This window comes from Aristolochia californica, unplaced genomic scaffold (genome assembly GCF_029961685.1).
Source record: "Aristolochia californica isolate CCGP_79_NKW_82.1479 unplaced genomic scaffold, dmAriCali1.0.hap1 SCAF_3, whole genome shotgun sequence".
NCBI classification, from domain to species: Eukaryota; Viridiplantae; Streptophyta; class Magnoliopsida; order Piperales; family Aristolochiaceae; genus Aristolochia; species Aristolochia californica.
In genome coordinates this window covers 41551859-41569395 of record NW_027181992.1, presented here as the reverse complement: position 1 = coordinate 41569395, position 17537 = coordinate 41551859, and the positions used below count along the sequence as shown (strand labels likewise).

Below are 17537 nucleotides of genomic sequence, written 5' to 3'. Positions count from 1 at the left end.
CTCCTTCGAACACATCACATTCCACCACAAAGGATTCATCAAAATCTAGTAGCTGTAGCACAGGCGTTGAGGCTAAGTCCTCGTTAACTGTTGAAAGGCCTGTGCCGCTGAGGGAGACCAGGTGAATGCATGTTTCTTGAGAAGGTTGTTGAGTGGTGCTGCTATCTGGCCATAAATACGGATAAATTTTCTGTAATATCCCGCTTGGCCCAAAAATCCCCTTAATGCGGTAAGGGAGGTGTGAGGAGGCCAATTTGTGACGGGTTGTATCTTACTCTGGTCAACCGTCACGCCCACTGCTGATATAACGTGGCCAAAATATGCCACTTCTGAAGTGCCCATAGAACATTTGGATTCATTCAAAACCAAATGATGGGAGCGTAGAATGGTAAATACCTGATGGAGGTGTTGGAGATGTTCGTCCCAATTTGTGCTATAGACCAAGATGTCATAAAAAAAAATACTAAGTCATATTTCCGCAGAAGTGAGGAAAATACCTCATTCATGAAGGCTTGAAAGGTGGAGGGCGCATTGGAGAGACCAAAGGACATGACGAGGAATTCGAAATGACCGTGGTACGTGCGGAATGCAGCCTTCTCCACATCTGCAAGGTGAACTCTAATTTGATTATAGCCCGATTTCAAATCTAACTTGGTAAAAATTGTAGCACCATGCAACTTGTCCAGCAACTCGTCCACCACTGGGATGGGGAACTTGTCTTTAATTGTATGCAAATTGAGTTGCCTGTAGTCGACACAAAACCTCCATGATTTATCCTTTTTGTGGACCAGTAAAACAGGGGATGAGAAGGGAGACCTATTGGGCTGGATAACTCCCTAAGCAAGCATATTCAGGCACTGTCTTTCGATTTCATCTTTCTGTATATGTGGATAACGATAAGGATGCACCACCACTGGATCGGTACCCAACTTCAAATGTATGCGGTGATCACAGTGACGCACTGGTGGTAGATCAGTAGGGTCATTAAATAAATCCGCAAAGGATGTAAGTAATGGAGATAACTTACAATCACTAGTGCTCTGAATCTAGAAAGTGTGAAGTGCGTTGGGCACCTGTGCCTTGATACCCTGCAATGTAATCTGGCCCAGTTGTGCTGTAAATGTCATAGTCCGAGCATGAAAATCTCACAATATAGGGCCTAATAGCTGAAGCCATTTTACCCCGAGCACCAAATCAAATCCTGCTAATGGAATGACCAGTAAGTCAGCCTTAAATGAGTGTCCCTCAATAGTAAAAGGGGTGGCTGCACATAACCCAACACTAGCAATTTTAGCCCCATGGGCAACTAAAACCGAGAGACCCTTTTGCTGTTGGATTTCTAATCCCAATTGTTTCGTTGTGGGCTCATTGATAAAATTATGTGTGCTACCAGAATCAACTAAAGCAAGTAACTAGAGATGGTGTAACTTGGCCTTTACCTGCATGGTATTAGAACTATGCAAGCCATGCATGGCATGGAGGGAGAGCTCTGGTTCTTGTTGTTCCTCTTCAACAATATCAGCTTTAGGAAGCAGTTCTGAACCCTCTTCCCAAAGTTCTATACTGAAATATCTTTTGCAGGTATGTCTGGGGAGAAATTGTTCATCAAAATTAAAATAAAGGCCCTTGGCGTTTCTTGCCTCCATTTCCTGTTTAGTCAAGAATTTACGTGGAAGATTGTCGGGGGGGCACATTTGTAGACTGCTCTGAACGGTTAGGGGCTGAAGAGCCAAAACGTGGCCCAAGTGTAGTACCCGGTAGTCTGTTGGTCCAAAAGGGTTTTCGGCCTAATGATTCCCTCAGAACTCTTTGTGTCTATTCCACAGCCCTGGCATAATTCATGGCTGAGTCCAAGTCTGTAGGACCAAGTAATTCCACCTCCAAGCGAACCGACTCGGTCAAGCCCGCATTAAAGATCTGAACATGCAGGTGAGGAGGAACAAATTCACTCGCGCGAGCCAACCTTTCTTGAAATGTTTTCTGGTACAATTCTAAAGTGCCAGTCTGTTTATAGTTGATCAATTCCCCCACTGGGTTGCTACTAGTTGGAGGTCCAAACCTCATCTGGCAAGCATGTTTAAAATTTAACCAATCCTGAGTCGAATGGACATTTTGGTAGTGATGGAACCACATGAGCGCTTCATCGAGCAGAGGTGGTAGGCGGCCAATGTGACCTTGTCCACATCCAACGTTTGTTGATGATAGAAAAAATGGTCACATTTCATGAACCAAAGTAAAGGATCCTTTGAGCCATCATATGTAGGAAAATTGAGTTTAAAGTACCTAGGAACAGTAGTTGGTCCCTGTGCATGAGAAGCCATAGGAACAGTTTGTGGGCGCAATGGTGGTGGTGGCGTGAAGTGTGGGTGGTTTGCTGCCAGTGGTTGAGAGTTTGTAGCTGGTGGTGGCGCTGCCGATTGAAGTGCTGCAAGCTGGCGGATGATGGTTTGGAGGGAAGATTCCAGCTTGTGCAATGTATTATGGATGTATGAAATTTCAGCACCTTGATGCGTGGACCTTTGTTGAAGATCTGAAAGCACTTGACGTATGTCCTCTGGAGAAGAGGAGTCAGCGAGGGTGGACCTGTCTGATACCACGTTGCTAGGATCCTCACGAGCCATGGATCTTGTCACCCTCCTCTCTTCTCTTCCTTCCATTGCTTTGCTTGACGTAGGGATAGGTTGATGGAGTGATGTAAGAAGAAAATCAGAAAGGGGATTTGGGGGAAAAGGGGGAGAGCTTGAAGGAGCTCTTGACCTGTTACTCTAATTTACTCTAGGCTAATTTGCTAATTCAATCGCTACCTTTCACTAACCTAGCGCTCCCCTTAAATATGGTTGAGGACGCCAAATACACTTTAGACCCTTGGGTCACTGGTTCAAGCCAAATAAATTGTAAACCAAACCAAACCAAAATCAATTACATGAAAATTGAAAACCACATTAATTAATTTCTACACCTGCTGGTAACACGTGATGCTATTGAGTCCATAACAAAGAGATCTTATCCATATGATTTCACTAACAGTGTGTGCCATGGCCCTGTATTCTGCTTCTGCACTAGACCATGCTACTACATTTTACTTCTTGTGTTTCTATGTAACCAAATTCCCTCCAACCATCGTACAAAATCCTGAAGTAGATTTTCTGTCATCTGGGGATCCGGCCCAGTCTACATTGGCGTGAGCTAACCAGGAAGGAGGACGAATTCTGGTTGCTGGATTGGTGTTGACATCAAGAGGTAATTCTTAATCTTGTTCCAAATATTGAAGATTAGAATTCTGTTTGTTTTTACGTAAGTTACCAGTATTGCATGGTAGAGGAAACCCTACCTTGACGTGAGTCATAAGAAAGGGGGTTCCACGTTGGGGCATCGAGGAGCTCCATTAATTCTCTGGTTTCATCCATAATTAAGAAAAGGAAACTCCTTTTCAAGGGAAACGAATTTAGCAAAGAGAACAGGTTGTTCTTGGATCATTACAGTGAGTCAAACCCTCTTAATGTGCTAGATTCATCTATACCTCACCGAGTTACTAGATCCATGGCTAGGGACCATAACAATTTCTTAGTCAAGACCCATTTCTCTTCTCGTGAAGGTCTTTGGGTGCACTTGTTTTGTCCATCTCTATTGTGGACTCAATAGCTAATTGAGTCATCCAAAGGAGTCACCACTGAGTCACTGGGTTAATTTCTTTTAGTTTCATATTTTATATTGCTTTTAATTTCTTTTTTAGATTAATTGTTTAAGTTAGAATGTCATAGGGGCAGAAGTGTAATTTTTAAACCCTAAACTATGTTTGTGTCAGCCCTACTTAGAGGGAAAGAGAGGAATGAAGAAAGACAAGTCTAATTTTAGTTTAAATAGGGTAAAGAGTTCTCCTTGACGAGCTCTTGGGTTTGGAGTTCTCCTTAACGAGCTCTAGGTCCAGGTTCCCTCTTGAATCTGAATTTCTCTCTTACCCTTTTTTATCTCTCTTGTTCCATATACCCTCACCGAGAGCAGAGAGGTCTCTAAACCTCTTTTCCATGAACAGAAAGAGGTTTCTCAGCCTCCCTTCCCATGAACAACAAGTGGTCTCTCAACCTCTTTTCCGATTTCAACAAGAGATTCCTATACCTCTTAACCGAGAGCAGCACCACCTTCCAGTGCTGAATTTGTCCTTCAAATTCTGGATTCCCCAATCCCTAGCCGAGTAACTAGATCCATGGCAAGGGACTATAACAACTTGGTATCAGAGAAGGGTAACACGGGGAATTCCTACAAAGATGAGTTAAGAGAGTTGGTGATCAGAGGGTACACTGCGCAGGCAGAAAACAAGAGAAGGTTTGCTCAAATCATCCAGAATTTGGAACAAATCCCAAATATGAATCTCCAGATCGACAGACTCTCAGGTATCCTAGGGAATCTTCTTGCTGAAAGAAACTCAACCCCAAAACAAAGAGGAAAGGACAACTCACTGTTATGGTTCCATATCCCACAACGCGATTCACAAGGAAAAACGAAGAAGAGAACGAAGAAGTGAAGAAGTCAGGCTCGTCAAAGGGAGACCTGATCCTAGGGTTCATTGAGGAGAACGTCAATCCTTTGTTTTGAGTGAAATTAGACTTGTCCATTTCATTCCATGTTGTCCCTTAAATAGGGTTCATGTCCACAAGAGAAAATTATAGTTTTGCCCTTCCATGGCATTTAACTTGAAAAATAAAATAAATGACTACATAATTGACTTAATCAGATTAATTGACTCAGCCGTGGTGCCTCTGCCTGACTCGACTCACTATTAGGTTCATAACATCACACCCCTCCTGGAGAACAAGCTTGACCGCAAGCTCGAAGGTAGGGTATGCTTGCCACAATTGATCCACATCATCCCAAGTAGCACCCACTTTAATTGTGTCAGCCCACTAGACACCAAGCAGTGGAAGCGTGCTAATGTAGCTGCACAGACAGAAATTTTGTGGGATTTTTTTTTTTTTTGGAAAGCTACTGAGTAGAGAAATGGTCACCTCATATATAAGCATTATGAGCAGCTCGAGAGTGTTGGGTTGCTGACCGCATCATCCTCCTTGCATCATTCCAATGGTTCAAATAAACATCATCCTTCTCCCAGTCAGGGTCAATTGGGACTGAAAATAGTTGGCCGAAAATCGTTGGCAGCTAGGTTCCACTTTGAACTCAATAGTGGGTCAATTAGCACCTGTGCCAGATTTATTAATTTGGCCTGTACAAGTCTGTTAGGTTCTTCCCTTGCCATGGATCGAGTCACCTTCTTTCCTCTCTTCTCTCCATGGATGATCTTGACGTTGGAAGAGAATTCTTGTTTCTTGAACGAGTAATGGTGAAACTCAAATAGAACGAAGGAGCTTTGGAGGAAGCTCAACCTTGGACCTCAAAGGGAGAATCCGACCTAGACCTCTGAAGGAGAATCTGACCTATTAAATCTAATTTTCTCAATACTTACCCTCTTCATTCATCTCACCTCCCTATATAAGGAGTTAGGGAAAACATGCCAAAGGCCATAAGTTCAAAAAATTACAAATAAACCCATAATGTTCAACAAATTACAAATAAACCCCTAATTTTCAACAAATTACAAATAAACCCCTAATTTTCAAAAAAATTACAAATAAACCCCTAATGAATAAAAATTGCAAATAAACCCCTAATGAATCCATAACATTACTCCCCTACTCGAGAACGAGCTTGCCCTCAAGCTCGAATGTAGAATGGGATGTCCGTACAAAAGTAGAGCAACCTAGCAGAGGAACAATTTTTTTTTTTTTTTTCAACTAAAGCTTGTGCCCGTATTGCATGGGGCCACATATGGATCTCCTCGATGCATCTGATCTGGCATAGATAAGTAGAAGAGCTTCAACAACATCTCGGACAGCAACTCTGTGCTGGATGTTGTGTTTCTATCCATACTCCAAAGCTTAACTTGCGGCTGCTATTTTTGCAAGGTAGTACCAGTTCCCAGTTCTTCTGTAGTATACTTTGCCTGACCAGAAAGTCTCATCCATGATTGTATCTTTGGACCACGTTGTTGGCATAAGAACAGCAAGGGGAGAAGAAACAACAATAACCTGTCTCACAGGTGCCTCAGTTAAGGCCTTACAGGATGTAAAAATTCGCCTATTGAAAATTTATGCAATTGATCATTTATAATCACCCAGCTACTTCCAGGATCCTTTGTTACTCCAGTCTTTGCCATTTTCTTTCTGACTTCCAAAGATTCTTTCCATAAACCAGCTTCTGAGTAGAGATTTGATAGAAGAACTTAAGAAGCATGAGCATCGGGCTCTAACTGCATCACTCTGTTTGCTAATTCCTCTCCTATACTTACATTCTTATACTTCCAACAAGCACTTAGTAACGTTCTCCATACTGAAACACCCACATTGTAAAGGCAGCCAGCAATGAATTTATATGCATCATAGAGTTTTCCAACTCACCCAAGAACATCAACCAAGCAGCAGGAAGGTTCAGATTCTGGCTCCATCTTATAGTTGTCGCACAACATATCAAAGAAGAACATGCTCTCCTCTAGAAGGCCCACATGACTATAGGCTGTGAGCAAACAGATGAAGGTTGTTTTGTTAGGATCTGTCTTCGTTTTCGCCAACTCGTTGAATATTTGAATTGCATTGTTTGCTCTTCCATGCTGCGCCAGTCCTTTAGCATACATATCAACAACTGAGCTTCCAACATAGACATCTCCAACCAAACCAGCTTTAATCATCAAAGAATGAAACTGCCTTCCAACATCTAAAGCTGCTAAGCCAAAACAAGCAGAAATACAAGAGGCAAAAAAGAATTGAGTTGGACCAAATTTGGCCACTGCCATTTCCCTACATCTTCTGAAAGTTTCAAATCCAAGCCCATTCTGCTCATAAGATCCAATTATAGTACTCCACAAGACTTCATCGCTCCTATACATGGTTACAAAAGCTCTATCAGATGCATATATTGCTCGACATTTAGAGTACATATTGAGTATTGCATTTCCCACATTAGTTTCAGAACCATGAACTGATGTGACAACATGGCCATAGTTGTTCCTAATTACAGCCTTCAAATGGTGATACACTTCGACTCCCATTTGCATGGTTTCCTTGAATGAGGAGGCCCTGACAGGAAGGATCATAAACTTCTGCAGTGCAAGTTTGTTGCCAGCAGGAGATCCTCCATTGAGCACATTGAAAGCAGGTACCGGTAGCACTAAGGTCTTGTGCCCAGTCAGGTTGGCACTGTGCTGGTATAGAGGGAGATTCTTCACACTAGCTCCTATTTTGCAGATGGCAAGAGAAACTGCGAGAATGGCAGTAGCACCAAGCTTTGGTTTGCACCAATCCCATTCATTAACTGTTCCATCAAGTACTTGGACCCGGAAGTTATCAATCTTAGTCTGCTCAGTTGGAACCTTTCCAATTAAGGCAGGCCGAATTATTCCATTGACATTCTCAACAACGTTAAGAATACCTTTGCCAAGATAGTCAGATCCCCCATCCTTCAGTTTTAGCGGTTCAGATATACCTGTAGAAGACCTGTCTACATTGCTAAGGTTCAGATATACGGCAGCCCTAGCAAAAGTCCCATTGCTGCAAATGATATCTACCTCAACTGTAGGATTTCAACGGTTGTCGAAGACCTGTCTAGCCTTAACAGTTTTGATGGTTACCATTTCTCGCACAACCCAAGTTTCCCTGGCGTTCCGGTTGTGGCTAAATGCGAGAAGCATGGCTTGCCCAACATTCTCATTTCGACCGGCCATTTCAGAAAATATGTGGAAGGCACGAGGATTATCCCCAAATTGGAAATCCATGTGAACCAAATAAGGGCCCCCGAAGACCGAACGTTCAAAACCCAATGGGAAGAGCCTGTAATAGACTCTTTGGACCTTGAGAAAAACATTCGAGATTAAATCCGCGAAAGTTTCGTTATCAGATGCTTGTGGAAGCAGTTTCAATTTGAAATCCACTTGACGAAACCTTACTACTGCCGCTAGGGCCACGATTTCAACTTCGAAATCGAAATCGCGAGGTTTGGGTTGTTGTCGATTTTTAGAAGGACAGAAATCACAGTGCGTCAACAGTGGTTGTCTGGAATTTTTATACCCCGAGCCAGCTTCTAGCCCGTCAAGCTAGAGACGTTGTGGACGGCGAATAGCATGGAGGAGTGGCTGAAATCAATAGCATTTCTGCTTCTCGACAAACAGGTGTTGTTGCGCTACGACGGTAGAGGAGGGCTTCGGTTTGGAGGTCGCCTCGCCGTCGGATTTCGAAAGTTCGGGGAGGTTTTTTGAGACAGGGAGCTCTCGGATATTTGGCGGCGTCAGAGGGGGAAGATTTAGAGCGGCCAGAGACGGAGGGGTGGCCTGCAAACCCTCTTCCATTTGTGTCGACGATGGGTTTGCAGGGTATCCTTCCGATTTTGGACATGGTAAGTCCCCAATTTCGGACTTCGCCATCGCGGGAGAGACAGAGGGCTCTCTGAGGTCATGCGCTGCGGATTTCTCTGATTTCTGTGTTGTGGCGAGCCATTTGTGCATTAAGTCGAAGAGCATATTGACAAAGAAGCCCCTCGTGAGGAGATGAATCGTTGCCGGTGGTCTGCGCTAGTGGAGCTAGGGATGGATGGGGAGGGAGGGGTTCGGCAGGTCGTGTATAACTGGGCACCGAATTAGGGCCATATGCATGGGGTCCCATTGTGGGATGTGGGTGGCGCAATTGTGGTGGTGGTGGCGGCGGGTGGTGATGGTGGTGGTCGGCCGGAGGATTGTAGCTTCCCGGTGGCGGTGCTCGAAGTTCACTGTCCTCCTGTCGCTGGAGAAGGAGCTGGATTGATGCATCCATGGCTGCCATGGCCGAACGCAGGTCAACAGTGGTCTGACGAACCTCGTCAATGGATTGATTTTGAGCCTCTATCCTTTGAAGATTTTCCTCAATCAGTTTACGCAAATCCTTTGGGGAAGAGGAATCCCCAAGGGTGGACCTGTCTGATACCAAGATGTTAGGTTCTTCCCTTGCCATGGATCGAGTCACCCTTCTTTCCTCTCTTCCCTCCATGGATGATCTTGACGTTGGAAGAGAATTCTTGTTTCTTGAACGAGTAATGGTGGAACTCAAATAGAATGAAGGAGCTTTGGAGGAAGCTCAACCTTGGACCTTAAAGGGAGAATCCGACCTAGACATCTGAGGGAGAATCTGACCTTTTAAATCTAATTTTCTCAATACTTACCCTCTTCATTCATCTCACCCCCCTATATAGGGAGTTAGGGAAATCATGCCAAAGGCCATAAGTTCAACAAATTAAAAATAAACCCATAATGCTCAATAAATTACAAATAAACCCCTAATGAATAGAAATTATAAATAAACCCCTAATGAATCCATAACAAAATCCTACCACAAACTCCTCAGGTAGATAGATCTGGGCCCGGTCTGTGTTTTGAATGTGTCCCAGTTTTTGAATCCATGTATGATCGAGGGTAATTGCAAGTACTGCAGTTAGACACCGGTGGTCTCTTTGAAGTCCCAGTTGTCGATCAATAAGCAAGCCCATGTCCAACGGGGGCGCTATTTGTAAAGGCACACCTAGGTGAGCGGCCTTGTTCTCAATTATTATCATGGCTTTTGCTGGCTAGGAAACAGTAAATGTTGCCACTTCATCCTTTAATATGCTTGCTTGCTATCCAGTAATGGCACTAGGAATGTGTCTTAGGATATTCCTATGGTAATATCACAAGTAAGATTTTCCACTGAACACTGGTTTCTACAACACTTTAGCTGCATCAAATTGTCCTCCTAAACCCACCTCAACAATGGAAACATCCACCTTTGCTGCTGCCAAGATCTGGAAATCCAGTAATGTACGGAATCTGAAGGAGTTTGATAGGGGCACATATGCAAATGTGTTCTCATGTGGGCTATTCCAGTACCACCAGAAGTATGCAACAATCTTCTAACGAATTGCACCGCATATAAACCTTGATGACACACATACTGCCTTTTTCTGGAATTTGCATTAGCAACACTAGTTTTGGGATTGCTCACACTGACGAGAAGTTCGGTTTTAGCAATGACAAACTAGTTAAGCTGGTGGCTGAGCACACCTTCCACTAGTGTGTAATCCGAGGCAGCAGCAACCTTTTGTATAGCGTCCCTCATGTCATTGGGCTGCCAGTAAGATATCTCAACTTCAATGACTCCCAAAAGAATCATAACGGCGACATTCTTGTCCAAAACTTCAATGTACTCGCTGCAAATTGGAATCTGAACACAGTTTGGGAAATCGCAACTGGTTGAGCAATGGCATGTTGTCACAAGTTCCAATGCTGTTGCCGAGAGGTCCCCTAAAATTGAGTGAACCGGTGCTGAAAGACCTATGCCTCCAGGATGTCGATCATACAACAACAATCTTTCTGGAACAAAGCGAGTGGCAAGGGGATTTGCACACTCTGAACTCATGTCTGAAGTATTGCATGTAATGTACACAGGTACCACATTAAGAAGAGCATGAGAAGTAGCATGCTGGCCAGCACGAAACGACTGAAATCGATGGTCTACTTCATGCTTTTACTAGCGGGGGAATCCAAATCCAAACTGCCTGAGAATCATATGAAAATTTTGGAAGAGGAAGGTCGACTATGTCAAATATTTGATTACTACCCTGCCAGAAGCGATAGAACCCAAACCATGTGGTTGTTACTGTCCAGGAATTTGATCGAGCAGTAGTCTTGAGCCTGTAGCCTTCGTCTGACACCACAGGATAAGCCAGGTTTCCACCAAGAACATGTATATCTGTATAATCTTGTGTCTTTGTGTAAAATTTCAAGACTGCTTCCTGGTAGAAAGCAATCTTCTCTAATAGATCAAAGAGCGTTACAATATCGGTGTTCGCTTGATGCATATAAACAACTCCTTCATAAACTTCATTCCCAATGTAATTCCATGATTTTGTAGCAGCCTGGGAAGGATCTGAAATTAGATAGCCTTTATGCTCAAGAGTCTTTACTACATTATCCAACCCAGAACCAAAGTACATCTCATCATATTGCAAACACAATGGGTGTTCAAAGGCAGCACAACATGAATGCTGCTCAAGAACCTCTTGTGATGTATAAGGAAACATGTTTTTTGGAATGTGCACGAGTTGAACCCTATACCCAGCTCTTCTCGTTATTCTTCTTAGCATTTCGACATACATCATGCAAGCTACATCGGGCCCACAACTAGTTGGAACCTCCTTGAACTTTAGATCAGGCACAAGCGTTGCCCACCCACTAACACGAGACTACATACCAGCTACTAATTCTAGAGTTTTGTTGGCTACACGAATAGGACCCTTGCGTAATAGTGAACTCATCTCCTGTTTCACATATTGGGACAAAGCGAGAGAGTGATTAGTCGGAATTGAGTATTCCCCAATAGCATTCCAGAGCAGAGTAGGCACTTCAATAATTTTTACACGCAAGTCGCTGGATTCATTCTTGTCGTTGGCATAATTTTCAAAACCCGTATACGAGGGGGGGTCTTTTTCCACTCTATCATGAGAGGACAAAGCATATTGAAGTAGATTGCCACTTCATACGAGAAAAGTTCCAATCCGGCATATTATCTCTCAAGTATATATCTACATAGAGCCAAGTTGTAGACATTCTCACCAAACTAGTCATTCAAAAAATTCTGTCCGCCATCTGCAACAAGTTGGGCATTTACGATGTTTTATCACCCCCAGCTTGAGGGGGAGTGTTACATTGTGTGACCCACTATGGTTGCATGAGCTGGTGGGACCCACCATGAGGACGTGAGAAGCCAAGATGAGTCAACACACAAGCTGGCATGAGTTGGATGACAAGCTAGAATAAGTTGGTAGAATTGAAGATTTAGTGGGACCCACAAAGATATCACGAGTTGGCATCTTTGTCACGTGAGCTGGAAGATCTAATGGGACTCATAAGAATATAGCAAGAGCCGGCATCATCAGCCTAGCCAGCTCGTGAAGAGGATTTGGGAAAGTCAGGTTTGGGTAAGTTAGAATTTGAGTAAGTTCTAAATTGAGTTGAATTATAGTTGGTAAGTGTGCAAAAATTATATCACTCCTCCACTATAAATAGAGGAGCTTGTATTTACAATAGTTCAATCAAAACAAGGAGTCCACTCCTCTCCCACACTCGTGTAGAGCTTCTTCCTCTTCTTTTTCTTCTTCTCTTCTTGTTTCGATCCTACCCAAGAGCTCTCTCTCTCCTTTTTGGTTTTCCATTTTTCTCTCCCACCTTGCTTGAAATATTATTAATAGGGTCCTAAATTCAAAAAGATGGTTCAAACCAAGGTTATTAAGATTTAATTTGTCTATACCAAAAATCAATTCGTAGATATCTTTACAAAGCCATTAGGATTTGATATTTTCTCTAAATTTCAAGGAGAACTAGGCATGGGCAAACCACCTTGATACACTTAGGCTTAAAATTTTGGGCTTAATTATTGTAAGATGAGTCACCTGACCAAGGAAGGCCCACGTATCTAAGAGTATTGTAAGATGGGCCCAAACCCATAAGAAGTAGGACCCACTATGATTACCACGAGCTGGCATCCTTATCACATAAGTTGGAAGATCAAGTGGACTCATAAAGATAACTACAAGCTGGTTGGAAGATCAAGAAGAACTCACACAGATTACCATGAGCTGGTTAGAAGATCAAGTGGGAGCCACAAAGATAGCCACGAGCTGACATCTTTATCTTATGCCCATTTCCGCATAGAAGAGTTCTAGTTTGAGTTATGTTGTCTTCTATTTATATTGAGTTATTTAATTATGCTAGGATTTATCTTGAAGTGTTAGAGTTTGGGTGTAATTGGGACGAAGGTAGTTTTATTGTAACTGGAATCTACTACCTTCTTCTATTATAGATAGAGGTTCATGTACATTGATTATAATAAGTCAATAAATTATTGCTCTTTTCCATAAATTCAATATTGTATCAGAGCAGGTTTTGTGAGTTGACTCAGCCAAACCACAGAGGTATCGTGATCCTTTTCTGATCTATTATTTCAAGCAGTTTAGGTTTCGTATTTATCTTTTATTTAGTCCCTACACCAGTTAGTTGTTTTATATTTTTAAGCTTTATGCTAAGATTTTAATATTATAAATTATATATTGAAAGAAATATATTCGAGTCTAATTTCCAAGGGAAAATGTTTTTTTTTCAGTCGGAGTTATCTACAAAGATAAATTGATATTTGAAGAACCGAAGGTTAGATTGGAAAAAAGATTCAAGCAGCAGCAGAAAGCTTCAAATTCTGAGGTATTTTGCTATCAAGAACCAGACTTTATATGGAGAATTATATATCAAAAGAAATATTTGTAAGTGTATTTTCTTACCGATTCAACCAATTCTCGGTTTGAGTTATCTACAAAGAGAAATCGATATTTGAAGCAGCGACGGTGAGATTACAAAAGTGGTTCGAGTAGTAGAAGAAAGCTTCAACTTTTGAGGTACATTATGCTATCAAGAACAAGATTTTATATGGAGAATTATATATCAAAATAAATATCTATAATTATATTTTCTTACCTATTTGTTAGTGATGAAACCAAGTCAGCTTCCAACTCAGTAACACAGGAGGATTCATAATCATCCACACAAGAAGAAGAAATTTCTAGACACGATACTAGTATAAAAGAAGTGTTTTCTGTTATAACAAACCCATGCTAAAATTATGCACGATTCTTTGGTTTGTTATTTTGCCTCATCCATTATTGACAATTCTTGTCTATAAATAGAGACGTGTATACCACTCAGTAGATATGAATTAAGAGGTTTATTCTTTCGAAGTTCTCTGTTTCTCATCTATGAAGTCGTCTATGTTTTTTACTTTCTATCAGAGCTTCTCTGCTCTTTCATGGTATCAAGAGCCATAAATAGACAAGCGTCTTGCATGGCTGACAATGCCTCTCTTCCTCTTCCTCCAAATCTCCCTACTCCCTACAATCTTTTACCTCATCTCAATCACCTTGTTTCCATTAAACTCACCCATGACAACTATCTCCTCTAGCGAGCTCAGATGGTTCCATATGTAAAAGGCCAATGAATATTTCACTTTGTTGATGGGACAACAGTGCCACCTCCTACATTCTTACCAGATCAACACACACCCAACCCAGAATACCTTTCTTGGTTTCAAACTGACCAAATCATCCTTAGCGCTATAATTTCTTCCCTCTCAGATAATCTGATTGCACAGGTTGTTGGTAAATCCATGGCTCAGGAGGTCTGGGCTACCATTGAAAATTTCTTTACCTTTCAATCTCATGCCCATATCATTCAAATATGCTACCAGCTTTCTACAATCCAGAAATGTGGTCTATCAGTGTCTGATTATTTTTGAAAGGTCAAGCATCTTTCTGATAGCATGAGTGCCTTTAGAATACCACTTTCTCAACCAGAATTTATATCCTACTTACTTGCTGGAGTGAGAAGTGATTATGATGCCTTTGTCACCTCAGTCACTGCTCGTATTGATCCTTTATCCCCTAAAGAAATCTACAACGTCTCTCTCACTCATCTCACTTACCACCCACCATAGATTTATCTGCCAACTTCATTGCCTCTAACCGTAGCCGAGGTAACACTTGTGGCCATAATCGTGAGGTTATCTGTATCGCGGCAGGGGATGCCACAACTCCACCTCATCAAATACATTTCATGCCTCTACCCAGCCTTCATCCCTACCCAATTCCAAACTCACCTGTCAAGTATGTGGAAAAGTTGGTCACGCTGCCATCAAATGCTATTATAGGTTTGATCATGCAATCCAAAGTGAACCACCTCACTCATTCAATGCCAACTTCACCACTACATCATCCACCTCTGATCAATCCTGGTATCCAAATATGGCAGCCAAAAACCATCTTACCTCAAACCTCACCCATCTACATATAAACCCCACATCCTACTCTGGTACAGAACAAATCCGTATAGGTGATGGCATGTTGTGGACACAATAGCACACTGAGTCACACAACGAAGGAGGCAACAACAACTCACTCAATAGGATTTATTTCTTATATTACTTTGAGTAGGATTTATTTCTTATAGTATTATTTGAAGTAGGAGTTATTTCTAATTACTTTTATATGTAGGGGCATTATGGAGAATTATTGTAACCCTAACCCTAAAACTCCATGACGTGATCTATTTAGAGGAAAGAATGAATGAAATAGGTAAGCTTTGAGATTTTAGAATAACCTAGTGTAAACAGGCTGAGATCATCTCTTGATCTCAAGTTTAGGGTTTACTCCAAAAATCCAACCCATCCTTCACTCTCCATTGCCATTCATCTTCATCCACCTTCATCCATCATCATCCATAGTTGGAAGAGGAGCTTCCTGCCCCTTTCCTGAGCCCAAAGAGAGGGTCTTTTCTCCTCCTCAGCGTCAACAACAAGCAGGGGTTCTAACCCTCTTGATGAGCAGAAAAGGAAGAGTTTTTGGTTCTTCCACGTGAAGGACTAGTGCAACTCCTCTGGTTTGGGAGTCATCACGGAAACAGAGTAGAAACAGCCATCAACGTGAGCCAAGGCTACCCCCTAAGCTAGGACTTCAATCCTAGCACGAGCAGAAACCAAATCAGGGTTGAAACCATGATATACGTGAGCAAGAAAAGTACCTCTTTTATTCCTCTCTCCACGTGATAATATTTCAATTCTAGCTATAATTCTAACAATAGAGGGGTTCATCAAAAGGGAGACTGATCATGTGTGGAAGACCAGTCAAAGAAGGGATCTTTAACCCTCCTTATCGAGTCCAGCAACTCAAGACCAGTGCTGGATTCACAAATCACACGCCGTGTTACTCGATCCATGACTCGAGACCTTAACAACATGGTATCAGAGCAGGGTAACATGGGGGATACTCTCAGTAATGTAGAAATCCAAATCAGGATAAAAAAGATAGAAGATAGCCTTGAAACATCACAACCAGTGTTGGGAAAGGTTTGTGGTTTGGAAGAAGAGATGAGCCGAACCATCAGCATGCTAACGGAGTTGAGGGCAGAGAGACATCAGAGTCCAGAGGTGAGAGAGGTTGCTCAACCATATCACAGAAGAGGGGAGCAGTGACCTGAGTACACCAAGTTAGAGTTTCCCTCTTTCAATGGTTCAGTTGATCCCTTAATTTGGTTGCATAGATGTGAAAAAAAAAATTTTGAACCAAGGGACTACTGAATGGGATAAGGTGCAACTAGCCTCTTTCCATATGACAGATGAAGCCATGTTATGGGTTACTCAAGTAGAGAAAGAGAGACTAGGGATGACTTGGGGAGAATTTAAAAATCTATCCACAGTTAAATTTCGCCCTCCTGCCAACAAGAACCCCCTGGGGGAGTTAGTCCTATTACGACAAACTGGTTCGGTGGAACAATATCAAAAACTGTTCCAGGAAAAGTTGGCTCGTGCTGGTGAGAGGGTATTGGGGGTACCAACAGGTTTCCCTATTCACAGCGGGTCTCAATGAGTATTTATGGCTAGAGGTAGAAATCCTTATGCCCTTATGCCTATGGATTTAGCTCATGCAATGAATATGGCCCGAACAATGGAACAACGACAACAGTTGCAGCAACGTAAGCCGGGTTGGTCGGGTGAGAGGAACACTTCCTCCACGTGGCAAGGGCGTCGCTATCCTTCATCTCAGGGAGCATCTCCAGCAGCCCCATCCTCTAGACACACTCCGACTATGACTCGGGTAGCCGATCCCTGCCCTGGTAATCCCCTACCGAACTTTATCAAAAAATTAAAGAGTGCGGAGATGGCAAAAAGGCGTTCCAAAAATTTATGTTATAACTTCAATGAGCAGTATCAGGTAGGGCACCAATGTAAAAAATTGTTTTGGCTCGAGGTGGAGGATTCAGAGGAGCCAGAGGATATTATCGAGGAACCACTGGAGATATCCTTGCATGCTAATACTGGGCAAAAAATGCATAATACAATGCAAGTCCGAGATCATGTCATTGACCGAGAATTGGTGGGACTAGTCGACTCGGGGAGTACACACGATTTTTAGAGTTTGACAACCGCACAACATCTCCAACTCCAGATACACACTCATCCAACAACCACCGTCTTAGTGGCCAGTGGCGAGAAGGTCCCTAGCTATGGGATTAGTAAGGCGGTAACTTTTTCCATTTTCTCTACTTCGTTTAATGCTAAATTTTTTGTTATTCCCCTGGCAGGATTTGATATGGTATTAGGCATTAGATGGTTACAAATGTTGGGGCACATTATCTGGGACTTTTTGGCTTTAACCATGAGCTTTGATTTGGCCGGAAGTCCGGTGCTCTTACAGGGCTGTCAGGTGGACTAGGCCCACTGCATGCACACTTTGCAGACACAGGAACAATCTGACAGTACTAGAGATGGTCTGGTTGAGGAGTTCTCTGACCTCTTTTAGGAGCCTTCGGGTTCGCCTCCCCTGAGGCACTGTGGCCATAGGATCTTTCTAAAACCAGGATCTGAGGTAGTGGTCATGTGACCGTACCATTACCC

At 42.5% G+C, this 17537-nt stretch overlaps 1 pseudogene; it reads right to left on the bottom strand.

The window, feature by feature from the left end:
• Window positions 1-5512: 5512 nt before the first annotated feature.
• On the bottom strand, window positions 5513-8448 carry LOC137960141 (uncharacterized; annotated as a pseudogene).
• Window positions 8449-17537: the final 9089 nt, after the last annotated feature.